Source organism: Patella vulgata, chromosome 5, assembly GCF_932274485.2.
Source record: "Patella vulgata chromosome 5, xgPatVulg1.2, whole genome shotgun sequence".
NCBI lineage: Eukaryota > Metazoa > Mollusca > Gastropoda > Patellidae > Patella > Patella vulgata.
Window position 1 is genome coordinate 13,188,266 of NC_065883.2, and position 17,212 is coordinate 13,205,477.

Below are 17,212 nucleotides of genomic sequence, written 5' to 3' on the forward strand. Positions count from 1 at the left end.
AGTTTGTGGACCTCCGGAAGCCACAATTTTGGACTGATGCAGATGAGACTGAAACTGTGTGTTAATAATCAAAAGATCTTTGATGAGATTGACTTTGGTGTTCATCGGCCCTTCCAATCCATAGTTATTCCCCCTTTTCGAAAGCCTTGCGAACATTATAAAGGCTGTACTTTTCAACAATTTTTTTTCAAATTTGATTTAAAGCATTGGGTCATTAGAGGAGAAACTCTATCAATAATCAGTTTTCAGTAACCTTTTGTTCCAGAGTTATGCCCTCTTAGCTGAATACTTTGTGAATGCGATAGAGGCTACAGGTTCAAATCAATCTTTCTCAGATTTGGTGTGAAGTATTGGGTTAATGAGAGGTCGAACTCTGTCAATATTCAGCATTCTCCAACCAGAGTTACCTCCCTTTAGTGAAAACACCCTAAATGCTTGTTTGTTATTGTCTCTGTGAATCATCAGGTTTGTCAGCTTTTGAAGTGCAGGAAAAGACCAAAAATAACGCAGAAAATATTTTCTGCAAAGAGAAATATAAGCAGGTTAGCACAGCAGAAAGTAAAATTTATCTTCAATGGCTTTCATATTACAACATTTGCATAATCTTTTATCTCTTTCGATTTTATTATATCGCCTGATTTCAATATTAAGCTGGAGAATACTGCAACGAAAATGACAGATAATAGTTTTATATTTTACTTGAATATTCGATTGGAGGTAAGAGTCTGGTTCATGTATACTTTTATAAAATTTATAAAACCGTAGTTTACTTGAATCATCTAGTGTGGCGATGCATTCCTGGTTAATTTGATCTTTTGTACAAAGTTCTATTTGTGATAATGTTCATATATCAAAAGCGTCTTGTTGATCCAAAATATAAGAAAGCCTCACATTATTTAAAAGTAATTTTATTTCCGCTGCCCAATTTAGAGAACCATTTAAAGAATATAGAATATAGTGTATATTTTCAATATTTAAGATACATTATGGAAGATTAGATAAAGAGCTGACAGTTCTCACTATAATAGTTAATAACAAGATAATGTAAAGGGAATTTGCTGAAAATTTCAGTCAGATTGATCCCCTCTGAACCAAGATTTTAGCAATTGAATTTTTGGCCTAGCCTCGATCATCATTACTTAAGTTGGTACGATAAAAAACATAGTCTCGATTATCCATTTCATGATTAAATTATGAATGAAAGTTGAGCAGCAAATCGGATCCTAATCCAATAAATATCACAGGCTAGCGTTGACATCGAAAGTTGATTATGGTCTGGATAAGGTAATTAATGTCTAATTAATAATGTAGATAACATTTCAGGCCTAAAGAAAGACCTGCAATAGGCATGTTAAATGAATTTTTTTTGTTAAATAATTTGTACCAATATCTTATTAATCTGGTTAATGATAAATTAAAGCTAGAAACATTCCTAATTTGACCAACAAAGCAGCGACAGGGAAGTTCTTACCTACTTTTGAAATGTATCTCATAAAACCATTTTGTACTTTATCAATTGCCTTACCTTTATTAATTCCCAAACTGCAGAAGCATAATTAAAAACAGATGAAACCATTGTGTAAAATAATTAACAATAAACATTTAAATTAAAATAAAAGATTTTTGTTGAAGTTAAAAGAGCCCCCACTGCTTTCCTTCCCTGTGACGCCACATGTTTTTCTGTTTTTGAGAATTTACCATTATCACATAAAGACTCAGATATATGTATATGTATTATTGGACAATTTCAAGTTGTATTTCATGTATAAAAAATTTGAAGTTTATTGTTAGTCTACCAAGGTGAAAGATAACTAGTTTGGTTTTTCTTAATTTTTATTTTGAAATTCCAAATTTTAAAAAATTCGACAAATTTATTTGAAAGAATTTGTAAAGCTTCCAGATTTATAGGAAAGAATACAGTATCACCAGCAAAAAGTAATGGATATTTACTGATATTTTCTAGGTGTATGAAATTTGTATTATTACTAAATAAAAACTCTTAAATCATTATTGTAACATGCTTAAGGGTGAATCTTGCGTTTTGATTGGTCGATTTGACACTGTCTATTGGACAATAACACCCCTCTAAATTAGAAAAATCACTGCGTATTAATATTATGCGTACTACTTTAATGGCGATAACCACAATGGAGACAATCAATTTTGATCTCAGTACATTAGATGAAATATTTGGAGATATGCCCGAAGATGAACTTGAAAGGCCAACCCCCCTTGTCAGGTAACAGCTACAAACAACAAAATATACAAAAATCTATTACAGAAATATAAATTTTGTTTCAAAAACTACTTTTAAAAAAATGAAGTGAGAATTTTAAGTTTTTTTTGTGTGTCTATACTCATACGGCTACTATAGCAACCAGACGATAAGTGAGGCAAATCTAACATGAACAGCCAGTTACCCCGCTACGTCACGACGTTTTCATTACGTCAAAATTGATTTCTTTGGTTTTTACGTCACTAAAACCGATTTGCAGTAAGACGAATTTTAAAGTTTTCACAATAAAATAAGTTCTTTAAAAATTCTAAAAAATAGCATGTTACAATGTCGATAAACACCTCCTGTTTCGCATTTAGAGGGGTGTTATTGTCAAATAGACATGTCCTGAGATTTTACATTAGAACCCGCGATGCTAACGCAGGACATGTCTATTGGACAATAACACCCCTCTAAATGCGAAACAGGAGGTGTTTATCTCCTAATTAGATATTTAGAAATAAAAGTGGGGATAGTGATTCGCCTTGTTTAACTCTTTCAAAACTGCTAAGTGGATAAGGTGTTGGCTCGCTAGCCTGGAAGTCAGGTGTTCGATCCCTGCATTAGCAGAGAAAGTTCATCCAGATTTTCCGGCGTGGTTCCCCCTTGTCAGTGATGCAGGACGGAGGGTCTGACAAGGACAGCTGTCTAATTGTTCGGATGGGATGAAAAACCAAAGTCCCATTGGCGTGCATGTAAAAGATCCCTTGACAGTTGGAATTCAATATAAGAATAGGCCGTTGTGCCACTGTTCAGGCAAACTTTCCCTCATAGCACACTGTATGGCGTATGCCCGTCTTCATTAGCCCAGTTCGGAGCAGAACAGTAGAACATTAAACCCCATTTCATTTCATTTCATTTCTTGCAAAACTGGAAAATGGTGAAGATATATAATGTACCTTTGTGTTCTCCATTCTGTAATAATATGGTACCATTTCCCCAACACCAAAAAGAACAAAAAAATAAAACCAACCCAGATGTTGTGAAATATCATTTATTATGACTTAGATCATGAAATCACAAACTAGCAACAAAAAACAGTAACTAACATATTATAAATATATACGGTTGTATATAAAAAAATACTGTAGCGGAATGAATGACAAAAAAACAGTAACTAACATATTATAAATATATACGGTTGTATATAAAAAAATACTGTAGCGGAATGAATGACAAAAAAACAGTAACGGAATGAATGACAAAAAAACAGTAACTAACATATTATAAATATATACGGTTGTATATAAAAAAATACTGTAGCGGAATGAATGACAAAAAAACAGTAACTAACATATTATAAATATATACGGTTGTATATAAAAAAAATACTGTAGCGGAATGAATGACAAAGTTCATTATAGATTATAAGATGGAATATGAAATATAACAGTATTTAAAGATAGGTTCCCAGAAAAGTATTTATTGGGTAGTTATTTCCAATAAAAGTATGGTAATTTTGGTATATGTGGAAAGTAGAGATATCCAATCTTACTAGAAAAATACTGGATTCCCCGAAAAACACTCATGGAGCGTATACAGGACAAAAATGTAAGGGTTCCCCTAATCAACAGCCGGACGATTAGGAATTTCTGCATGCGTGATGTCAAAGGTCACATGCGAACATTGAGCGCTTGTCGCTTGATGTACAAGTTGATAAACTTTATGAAGTATAAGAGGAAAGATTGTCGATCATTTATAGAACCCCACAGGCAGGCAAGGGACAGACTGAAGGGCAGGTCTCTGATAAGTTATTTCTTAGATGCTGTTCCTTATTAAGTTACTTAGCCTGTGGGTCAGTATTATATATATATATTATCATTGTTAAATATTGTTACAGAATATAAGATTATACTAAGAGAAGTGAGTTATTGAATTATTGTATGTTCAATCGTACACCCCCAAATAGATTGAACATACAACCCATCGTCGAAGATTGGGCCATAAGTTGGTCCATAAACCCCGGATGATATATCCCTGGGAATGTCCTAGCGTCTGTTATACGGGAAAAGGAATTACATCTGTTCTTCTAGATCACACGTTTACAGTTTGGAAACCATCATTTAAGGAAGTTGTTGTAGTTTCTATTAGTAGAGATAGATTATAGCGGAAGACAGGAATGCAGTTGGAGCTGGATCGATGTGACTTGAATCTGTCAGGTGTTTTATTGGCATTGGAGTCAAGATATAAGGGTTTGTTATCGTTTATGAAGGTACATAGAAGAGTGGCATGTCCTTGTTTATCATGAACAATGAATAAAAAAAGCTTTAGATGAAATTTCGATTCAGTATTTGTTGATAGATATCTCACCTCCATAAAGAGATTGTATATCTGGACAACACCTCATTGCCTTTTGAATTCCTGGAATGTACTTTTTAACCAGATCTCAATGCTTTCTTCGATACGATCTTCACGGGGTTCTGTGATGATTTGATTCTGGGCATTGTGAGTAATGTCGTCATTCAGCACAATGTCATCATCATGTGAACTGTGGCCAATGTTGTCACCATCAGCGATATTTTGTGACACAACTGACTCCCCTTGACTGACAGTTAGATTATTGTGATTGGTTGTGTCAAGCCTAGGAGTAGAATTGGGACAGTTTAGTAGTAACTCCTCTGCAGTATCTTGTATTGGTAGATTATATTGACCGGTTGTGTTCAGCTGAGGAGTAGAAGTTGGAGGGTTTGGTAGAAACTCTGCTGCAGTACCCTCTTCAGTTCTTCTACAAATATCCATTCTGTTCAAATCTGAAATAATTAGAAAAAAATTAAACACATTGTTTTCTAGATAATATAACTACAAAAAAAATAAGTTACCGTGACTTAGAAAGGTAATGGAGGGCATTTTATTCTTGATCAGGTTAATAATTAAAATTTGGCTTTATGTTTGTTTTTATCATGTGGATGGCGTAATTATCTAAACCAAATTTTTACAAAATATGCATAGAAATTGAAATTCAGACCGATATGTTGCAAACAGTGTAGAAACTCAGTCAGCCAGCATATATAGACGACCGTTCATGTACGAGAAGGGTAACATTTTTTTGGCCCACCTTGTATAATAGTATCTTTTCTAGAAACTTAAGCAATCAAATTTTGAACTCCATTATTCCTTTGACAAATCTGCTTAAGGTATGATGTTCTTTATTTCCTTTTGTAAGGTACTTTTTAAAGTTATCTTTCTCTGTCTTAAAACTACTTACCTTGGAAGATGTGAGCCGACATGGCGAACGAATCCGGAGCAGTTATTGGCTCTTTGAGACACGTCACTGAGAATAACATGGTGTGAGCTATGCCAGTAAATTCCGGTATATTTGTTTATATACTCTATGATGTTGTAGAGCGTGTTGACATTTTTCACAAAGTTAAAAGTTACTTCATATAGATCTCATCATATTGTGAGTGTGTGCAGTTACTGAGCCCTTTGAATAAAAAAATGACATGACACAAAATACCAGGGAACATTTATTATTATTTATGACCTAATCGAATAAATCCCTAGGCTCTATATTCAGTTTAGCAGACGACTTCATATACACCTCTGGTATGAACATGAGTGTAAAATTACTCATGTACAACCATTTGTTGAAAATGTGCAGGCTATTCACTGAAAAAATTTACAAGATGAAAAAACTTTTTTAGTTTCTAGTTACAATATTAACATCAGTGTGAAATTTGATATTGTGTGCCAACATAGATAGCACATTCCTCCCACAACCAAAAAATATTGAAATACAATACACTTATAAAGATAAGATTCAAGCTACGTCTACACTAGCAGCATTCACCGTCTACACTAGCCTTTTAAATCCCGGTTTTTTCCTAAAAGCCGGCTTTTTCAATTTCTCAATCGTAAAAGCCGGCTTTTTAAAATCCGGCAATTATTGAGGGATTTTTCAAAATCAAAAAGCCGGCTTTTTCAAAAAACCGGCAATTTTATGTGTGTAGACGGTAAATCCGGGATTTATCAAGTACCCGGATGTCATTCGTCCCGAGCTTCCGTACATTCATAACATTGGCATTGCTTCCGGTTCTAAGAAATTGCGGTAAATATCAAATCCATCTATAGCCTAGCCTATTTAATTTCAACATGCCTAACCTAAAATGGGTTAACGAGGAGTGCTTATTGAAATTTTGAAAAAGTTACACATGTACGGTACCTCAAATGTTCTCTTTCCCATACGGAAGTTTTCTAACCACTTTCTGTCAGACCAGTTGTTCATATAATTATCCCATAAATCCGAGGAGGTAGGGTATTTCCATATTCTCCCAGCTCTGCCATCAGGTAAACTCTCGATCATAGCCATGAAGGGTGTTAGCCGAAAGTGTCTTCGACGGATATACAATCGCAATCGTCTTGCACGTCGTTTTCTCGCCCTCTTCCGTAAGTCTGTCAGCGATCTGCTATATTCCATAAGCTGGATATATAATTGCACCAAAGTAACCAAAGTAATCATTATTATTATATTATTATCTCTGCAAAATTGACTGAAGCCGATGGCGTAATAAATAAACCGGAAGTTCCACAAATAACGAAGGTCGGTGTTCATCGTGAAAAAGCCGGGTTTTGAAAAAACCGGGTTTTTAAAAAGCCGGCTTTTTCAAGCCTAGTGTAGACGAAGCTTTAGTGGGTCTATGGCCATGTGTTTTATAATAATGAGACAGTAGCTATAGGTGTTGACAGCATTAGAGATCTTACTGCAGCTCCATTGGAGCCAGAATTTTGGCTTGTGTGTAGGACTGTTATAGAGTTGTATCTGGATTATATTTATTCTTTTTTGTGTATATAACATTGTCTAAATGTTCGTAAGAGTAGGCTAATTTTTGCCCCATAGCACTGTGTGTCGTATATCAGCCTTCATTAGCCCATCTGGTGCAGAAAAATAAGACATTACACTCTAAATTTTATATGCCCATATTTTCATGTGGACTTATTATGTTATCGTCCCTGTCCGTCTAGATGTCCATTCATATTTTGTTTGTGGATACTGTACAGTTCACAATTTTTCTCTGAATTTGACGAAACTTGAAATATAGGTTTTTATCCCCAAGATCCCGGTTCCATTTCATATTGGCATGTTTGTGACCATAAGTTCATGGATTCTGGCCCCAGATTTTAAGAAAAGTCATGTTTTTAGATTGTGGAGCCTCTAAGTGGTCACAATTTATATTATATGTCCACATTTAACAAGACATTGCCAATGCCTAATTGAAGTAATTGCTTAATCATGTTGCGTCACATTACTTTCAGTCTGAATTGAAATAATTACCGAAATTCAATATATTTACGAATTTTAAAACTTACTTTTTGAACTAAATAAGTAGGTTGATTTCTGCTCTGCCTAATATGTTTTCTTGATATTATCTCTTGCAAAATGTGGTTGTATCCTGCATGACAACTGCTTGTACTCTATAGTTACTAAAGGCCGCTAAACAGTTATTAGTCTGACTTAGATTTTAGGTGGATACACTGTCACGTATCAAAATGATAGTGTGAAATCAGTGAGAATTATTGTAAACTTCAACTGGCCTTAATTTTAAGACAGTCTATGTTGTAAAACGTCTTAAACTCTCTATATGCCATTGATCATACTTGTCGCTTTATTAAATTTTTAAAATGTTTTTCTTCAGCAATCTGTGATATTTTACCTGGCTGTTTTACTAAAAGAAGAGAAATCTGAAAATTTGCAGGGCATCTATCCTTTATTTATCGTAAGTTTTATGATCTATTTGCAATTTATTCATAGATATTGCCAAGATATGAGATGGTTTTTTGTCTTTAAATATTCTTGGAAGAATTCTTATACTATGTTTAGATGAAATAAAATAATTTTCAGAGAATCTTATTGAGGTAATTACAATAACCTAGAATGTTATTGAGTAAACATTGGCGTGCACGTAAAAGATCCCTTGGCAGTTGGAATTCGATATAAGAGTAGGCCGTAGTGCCGCTGTCCGGGCAAAAATTTCCCTCATAGCACACTGTATGGCGTATGCCCGTCTTCATTAGCCCAGGTTAGGAGCAGAACAGTAGGACGTTAAACTCCATTTCATTTCATTTCATTTCGTTATTGAGTAAATTACAATAACCTAGGGCAGTGGTTCTCAACCTTTCTTTGCCAACGGCATACCTTGGAACACATGAAAAAATTGCGGCACACCTGGCTAAATATATATGCAAAATATTTGAATTTGCGAAATGGTAAGTCAGACGACATTCAGAGACTAGTTATAGACACATAGAATGACTCAAACTAAATACAGAAAAACACAGCTATGAACTTATCAGTAGACACCAGTGAATACTCAATTGGGATCATGTGGTTTTTCGCATTTTCTTAGGGTGCCGTTCAAAATTTCGCGGCACACTTAGGAAGATCTTTCGGCACACTGGTTGAGAATCACTGACCTAGGGTCAAGCGATATAGTGGATTATTGCAATATTTTTTTTATGGTAAAAAGGTCTAATCAATAATATTAAATAATGAGTGTAATTGATCTGTTTCAATTATTGCCAGTCGAGTCCTAGCCAATATTGAGATGATGTAAGACCTATTTTGTGTTCAACAGTCAAAAACAAAGCTTAAATTTGTATCAGTTGTCCAACTTAAAGATACATTATGGGAGATTCGATAACAAGTTGGCAGTTCTCACTATAATAGTTAAAAACTAGATAATGTAAAAGCAATTTGCCAAAAATTTCAATCAAATTGATCCAGTATGAACCGAGAACTAAGTGATTGAAATTTCCGCTTACACGCGATCATCATTACTAAAGTCAGTACGATAAACAGCATAGTCTTGATTATCCATTTAATCGTTAAATCGTGAAGGAAAGTTATGCAGTAAATCAGCTCATAATCCACTAAAGATCGCAGGTTAATTAATGTCTAATTAATAATTTAGATAACATTTCAGGCCTAAAGAAAAACCTGCAATAGACAGATTTAGCTCTTGCATAATGTATGTTTAATGGTAGAATCCTTGCCCTTTCTATCACAAATCGAAATCATATATCTAATAACCCAATTCAAACTTTAACCTCAGAAAGGTTTAGCTCCTTTAAATAGAAGTTGATAAGTTTTTGTTTCAATTCAGATTTATCTATTTTCAGCATTCGTGGCCAAAATTATGCATACTGAAACAGATCTATAGTGTTACTCAGAGAAAACTGATTATGACTTCCCCTACTGCCAAACTAAAAGAATCCTAGTACATATACAATCCTAGATTTTTATTTACTTTTAATATATTTTCATCTGATTAAGTCAAAATGTATCAGAGTTTTTAAAAAGAGATGTTTTAATACTATTTAGCAAATTATTATAGAGTTATATGCCCTTTATTTCCAGATTTTTTTTGATGTAATCAACACAATGATCGCTCTTTTTTTTTATTTTTATAAATATAGTTAAAACTAAATGTTTTTATTTCATATATTTTGATAGTTTCTTCATTAACATCTGGAGTTTAAAAAAATTCCCTTAACAACCACTTTGACAGCCATTTATTTAAATATTTGGCTACCAGTACTCTCTGCCAGTCAATGAGAAGTCATCCTAGATATCCCCAGTGGTTTCATTCCGTTTTACTCCACTAACCCCTGGGTTATTCTATGAGGGGGACACGTTTTTAAGTTATCCACCCTTGATGATTGTGCTATTTTTATTGATTTTAGCTACAATCAAGGCCAGGGGAGATAATTTGAAATCGTGGAAACCCTATAGATTAACCCAGGGTATAGTGAAGTAGAACGGAATGAGAACACTGGGGATACCGAGGATGATGAGAAGTAGGCTGTAATTGGTCGATAAAAAAGGCATTGTCTATAACAATTTTTCCTAAATTTATAATGGTAATTTTTCAAGGCAGTATTACATTTTTGTAGCCAACTATTAATAGTATTCTGTCATGGGACGACAGGCAATTCATAGTGTCAGATCTTAATCTGGATAATTCAGATAAACAAACAGCATCTAAGATTTTGTTTAAAGCAGTAGTAGTATCATGTGTTGCTGTACTGTAAGATCTTAATCTAGATAATTCAGATAAACAAACAGCATCTAAGATTTTGTTTAAAGCTGTAGTAGTATCATGTATTGCTGTACTGTAAGATCTTAATCTAGATAATTCAGATAAACAAACAGCATCTAAGATTTTGTTTTAAAGAAGTAGTAGTATCATGTATTGCTGTTAACAACCAGCCATTCTGAAGTTGCCAAAGAAATGGAAATGTGGGCAAATAGTCTGAAGCGTTTCATCTATGCAAATTGTGAGTTCAATCTCACAATTTATTGTACATGTACATGAAAATTCAATATGGCGGAATATTTAGAGCTGTGAGATTAATATTATATTAAGATCATAAACTACAGTTTTCATCTCTCTCATAAACAATGATCATTTGGCTTTTGGCAGATATCTGTTTCCTAAGCTAGAAAAAATTTTTGTTGTCTCTTCATTATTCTTTATTTTATTCAGCTATATATCATATGTTTAAATGTAATGTTTATTTAATAGTCTATATGAACAAGAGCTTCACAATCAAATTCAAGGAGCAAATATTTATCAAACTTTTTATCGTGATTAGGTCATTGTATACTATTAGTTTGAGTTCAAAATTTGATGTCAATCTTTCATTCCATAAACTGATAAATTGTCCCTTTAAAGAATCTGCAATAATAATTATTGATGTATAATAGATGTTGATAACCATCATCGATGGGTAAAATAGAGATCTCAGAAATCATCTTTGATTTTGGCATCTCTCAATCTTCATTGGCATGTAATAGATCTTTGTAATAGATTCTGATAATCATCATTGATGTGTAATAGATCTTGATAATCATTATTGATGTGTAATAGATCTCAATAATCATTGACATGTAATACTCTTGGTAATCATTGGTGTTTAATATTTCTCATAAATCATTAGCATGTAATAAATCTTGGTAATCATCATTGGTGTGTAATAGATCTTGGTTATCATCATTGGTGTGTAATAGATCTTGGTAATCATCATTAGTGTGTAATAGATCTTGTTAATCGTCATTGGTGTGTAATAGATCTTGGTTATCATCATTAGTGTGTAATAGATCTTGGTAATCATCATTGGTGTGTAATAGATCTCAGTAATCATCATTGATATTTAGCAGATCTCAATAATTATTGTTGTTATGCACAAGATCTTGATCAGCATTATTATTCTGTAATTCTCTGTAATCATCACTGATATTTACAGATCCTGAAAATTATTGTTGATGTGTTATGGTTTGATAATCAATCCTCTACACTGTAACTCGGATATCATTTGATCTCGTGTATTTAGCACTAATTTCTTTCACATTCATTTAATATTAAATCTTTGTTTAAAAATTTGTAAAAATCATTTAAAATCACCAAAAATCATCTAATTTGTACCTGTGTCCAGTTTAAATGATTCCCGGGTTACAGTGCTAAGCAAGTAACTTGTGCAATAAAATCCAAGTAGGACAAAATTGTGTTGTGATTAAACTATGAATTTTCACCATTGTACAGGATTTGGAATTGGTATGTGACCTTAATGAAATATTGCCTCTTTAATGATTTTTATAATTTTTTACTTTTAAAAACTTTACTACATAATCTGAATTATGCATGTGACAGATTTATATTTGTATATTATATAAAATATATTTTGTGTATTGTAGATTTATTATACGTTAATTATCCATACCGGACCGATTCCAAGATAACCATGGATAGGAGGGTGCGCGGGTGGCAACGTCACATGCTGATATTGCAAAGTGAACAATAAATGTCCAGGTGGCCTCCCCCGTAAAATTTCGAAAACTAGAAGCCCGGAAATGCTATTTCCAGTGATCTGAGACAAGAATCCAGTTCTAAAATAATGAATTATAATGGGATTTTTCAGTCAGAAATCCAGATCCACTAAATCCACCCTTGGTATCTAAGATGAGCGATACGATTATCCACTGTCATCAAAAAATGATATTTAGTTTGAATCTAATCACACTTGATTGACATGATTATCCACTTTATATTAAGCCTGATTCCAGCCCGCATCAATCAAATGAAATTTGTTTTGATTGAATCTAATCACAGTCTAATCTAAGCTCATTTCAAAATCGGTTTGAATTTAATAGTATCTCACTGGGTGATATCATGTGACAAAATTTATATATATTTATTATATAAAATATATTTTGTTTATTGTCATCAATCAAATAAAATTCACTTTGAATCTAATAGCATCTCACTCAATCAGAGAGAGAGATAGAAATGGGTCAGTTCGGGACTAACATATGGTTCAATTTTATTTACATAATTCTCTTGCGTGTAGGGGTCTTTAGCAGTGGGAGGAAACTGGAGATCCCGGAGAAAACCCACGAGGTTGGACAGGCGACCCTACTCCTTGCCACATACAACCGGGGATTCGAAACCACGCCAGTCGACTCAATGACAGACTTTATGATACAGCGTGTGCACGCTAACCATTCAGCCATCCAACCCCCCTCTCACTCAATCAACATTTATGTCAAAGTCTGTTGTTCTATGTTGGTATATATGTAATTCTATGTACTGAAAAGACAATTGCCTTTTTGTATGATAATACACATTCAAATGTTGTCATAGAATCTAACTGGATTCACCACAATCCAATATATAAATTTTTCTGAGTGAATGAATTAAAAGTAATTAGTAATCCTGTTTATGAATTTGTGGAACTTTTTAAAAAAAAATTAAATTTGATTTCAATGTTCAAATGTATATCGTATTTGTATTTTAGTTTGTTTATTTTATTTAATTTGTGTACCATATTTTGTAAAGAACATGTCAGCACTTAGTCATGAAAGTGGTGAACTATAAAAACTGTTCAATAATAATAATAGTTCCAAAGATAATTTGATTTGATCTGATAATTTGTTCAATATAGCGTGATAGTATCTCACTTTATTTTATTTTCTTGTTTTATCACTTAGAGACACAGATTCTTTGATTTGGGGTAAAAAAAAAAATAAGATTGTTGATTTGATTAAATTTTATGTGTTTATTAATTATGCAAGATAAAAAATCTTCATTTGTTGAGATTTTACGTACTGGTAAAGCCCCATGACATTGTTGAGATGTAAACTCTCGATATTTCAAAGTCAAAAACAAAACTAAAAGTTTGAACACTAATGGGAATAACACATCTTGCCTCTTATCCTGGAAAAATATATTAAAGGGGTATTATTAAAGATTTAGATAAAGAGCTGACAGTTCTCGCTATAACAGTTAAAAACTAGATAATGAAAAGGGAATATGTTGAAAATTTCAGTCAATTTACTACACTCTGAGTCGAGTTATCGCTGTTACAAAAACAGTGTAGCCTCGATTGTCATTGCTACTGTTGTTACGTTAATAAACAAAGTCTTGATTATCCATTTTTACGTTAAATCAATGACTGTGAATTGTATTTAAATGATTCTTTATTTGGATCTAAATCTAGGATGTTTAGCTTCTTTTTAAATTTATGTGATTTTATCTATTTGTTATTTTACGACCAACAGTATTATTGTGTAAAAGAAAATGGTGTATAGTCTAATAATATTGTTTTTAAAAAATGTATCGAAACATGAACTTGTCCTGGTTCTTCTTCTTCTTGTCAGGCTTTATGTCTGCTTCCACTGATAAATTATTTTTGCTTTTATTTGAATATTTTCCAACATTATTAATCGCTTTTAAAACTGAGGTGAGGGAGGATCTAGGGGTAAGGGTGATGAGGGTCCCCCTACCTCTTTAAAAATCACAAGTGCCCTGTTCACTCAAAACAATTACAAACTAAAGTAAAATCATAATGGTGTTACCTCCCTTGAATTATAAGATTAGTCCGCATATGTTTGCAAGCATCGTTGGGGCAATTCTTTAAAGCTAAAGGTACCAAAGTATTAATATTTCTTTATCATAAAAAGAGAATGCAATACCGGTAGTTTATTATTGTTATCTATAAATTGTGAATATCCATAAGTCAATTCCTCCGTAGAAATTAAATAATTTAAACGATTCTATCAGATTTGACGATAAACATTTGGCCCAAAAACCTTCCCAACACTCTACAAAATAATCAAGGGTAATAACATTGCAGTAATGATATTACCAGCGATCATTTCTAGACTTAGGTTTCTTTGTCTGGCTGTTCTCAACAAAGCACGTAAATTTCAAGTTGATAACTTTTGGCGTCAGAACAGTCATAACGCATTCTCAAAGGGGACCAAGTGTGATAATTCTTGCAGAAGTTGAGTTAAAGCATTTAAAATGTGTAAGCATCTAATCCAAACAATGTACTTCGCTGTGTAGAATGTACACAATTCTTCATTTCGTCAATGTACTTCGCTGTTTAGACTGTACACGATTCTTGCGTATATTAATACTTCATTTCGTCGTATTTTCATCCCATATTTAAGTTTTTACCCAACGTGATACATACGTCTAAATGACAAGGACTGTGTACCTTTTGCGCGGTGGTGGTGGTTTGGGAGGTGTGTGTGTGGGGAGGGGGTACCCATTTTCCCATGCAAGCCCATGCTCCTGAAGCAACGACCGCGAGTTTTACAAGTGAGATCAAGTCTTCTATTGAAGATGATGCAAGCCTTGCTATCCAGCATTAGAGTGTTACCGTTAAGAGAAGGCAACTCTGTTTGGGTGAATGTGTTTTACCGTCAAGATGGGGTCAAAATTATTCTTTTGGTTGAGGAGGGTTGGATTGCCAAATGGTTAGCGCGTGTCCGTTGTATCATAAGGTCTGTCATTGATCCAAGTGGCGTGGTTTTGATTCCATGGTTGCTCTCTCTCTCTCTCTCTCTCTCTCTCTCTCGGTTGATTTTATATCATTGCTAGAAGATGGGCTTCTGCTATTGCAAGTCGTTGCTAGCAATAATAGTCAATAACTGACACCTATGAAATGGCATTTACTGTGGAGGCAGATTCTGATATTGGTTCGGGCGACGAACAAACAACTGTATAATATTATAATATCTTTATTGCATTCATCACTTTTCGTGCATAGAGCTAACTCTGAAAATATATTTAGAACTATAGGGCCTATATGTGCCACACAAACCTTTCAAAAATAATAAACTAAAATGACTAAATATTTCAATAATTGTATGCTTTTCAAGCGAATGCCTACAAGCTGAATCAAAAAAACTTGAAATTCAACATGTGTCATACAAATACAATTTTATGGCATGTTAAAAATTAAAATGTTCTGAATTACTTCACTCTACTTCAATAATTGATTTTGCTTCGAACAATTAGTTCACACAAACAATACATAAATGTATACATGTACTTTAATTCACAACCGTTTTCATATTAGGCATATCTAGTCTCGATCATGCAGACTTTGATGGACTCCAGTGCGTTGTGGATGCATACGCGTGAGAGATAAAATGGATAATAATATAATTGACTGATCACGCACGCGTTCATGCATACTATACTACATATATAAATGTGCATACTGACTATAGCTATCTCTAGAAACATCAGTGTAACACGTGGCTTGGTGTTATATGCATATATTATTTGAAATAATTTACATAAACACACAGATATCAAATATTAATAACACATTAGTTATAATTATATGGAATGGCATGAAATGCCATAATTAGGCATGGCATAAATTTAAACGAATAGACATTAAAATAATAACCACAGCATGGTCAGGGTCATTCTAATAAAGATTAGCTCGGGGTTGGGGTTAAGGTTAGGCTAATCCTTTATAATAAATACAGTATTTACGAGATACATTTATTCGTAAACAATGTGATTACGAAGTTATCTCTATTCGTAAAGACTGTTGTTACAATGTAATCTCTATTCATAAACACTGTGGTTACGATGTAACTTTTATTCGTAAACACTATTCGTAGACACTATGATTACCATGCAATCTCATTCGTAAACACTATGATTACATGATTACCATGTAATCTCATTCGTAAACACTATGATTACCATGTAATCTCATTCGTAAACACTATGATTACCATGTAATCTTTATTCGTAAACCCGTCTTCATTAGCCCAGTTCGGAGCAAAACAGTAGGACGTTAAACCCCATTTCATTTCATTATTCGTAAACACTATGGTTATCATATAATCTTTATTATTAAACACTTTGATTACCTTGAAATCTTTATTCGTAAACACTATGGTAACGAATAGCGTTGTCTTAAATATGTTAACATGTAAACTAGATAGTATAATCTTAATGCGTTATAATTTCCCAGTCTTACTTTCGTCCTTTGATTTAACTTGCCATAAGTTGATTTTGGATGGTTGCTAACTGAATCCGACTGCTATGACGCAAACTACTGGTCAAGTCTCTTTTTGACAACCTCGAATTTAATATCGACCAGGGATTCCCATAATGTTTAGTTTACTGTACTCGTTTTTCACTTAGCAATGGCTAAAGCAAATACAAAGCAGCACACATTTTCAAGATCTTTCGTTTCAAACGAGAATAAACTGGTTGATCAAATTAAGGTTTCAATTTATTGATATAATAATTATTATGATGTCCCACCACCCTAAATCCTTTGAAATTTGCTATTATAGCATGCAGAAATGAGTGCATTTTCTGATCTATGTTCAATCGGTTTCATAATAATTTATCACATCAACTGTAACAAAGAATGCTACTTTACAAGTTGATCTGTACAAAACACTATCTACAAATAATATAATTGGCTTAATTACAAGCTAAAGACCACCACTTTGTCTGTGTAACACTATATAGCATTAACATTAACATAATTAAACATTAATCATCATTCAAAACAAATAATATAGCACTACAATCATAGTACAATTATAGTATCATACATTCAAAACAAGAAGAAGAAAAACTACAAACAATAATCCTTTGATATTTTGATATTCAAATA

General features: G+C 33.2%; 1 long non-coding RNA gene across 1 annotated transcript; it reads left to right on the forward strand.

Moving 5' to 3' along the window:
- Window positions 1–475: 475 nt before the first annotated feature.
- On the forward strand, window positions 476–13,893 carry LOC126822181 (uncharacterized). Its single transcript, XR_007680713.2, has 3 exons — window positions 476–542; window positions 7,909–7,989; window positions 11,967–13,893. It is a non-coding gene; the product is annotated as an uncharacterized LOC126822181 (long non-coding RNA).
- The last annotated feature ends 3,319 nt before the right edge of the window (window positions 13,894–17,212 follow it).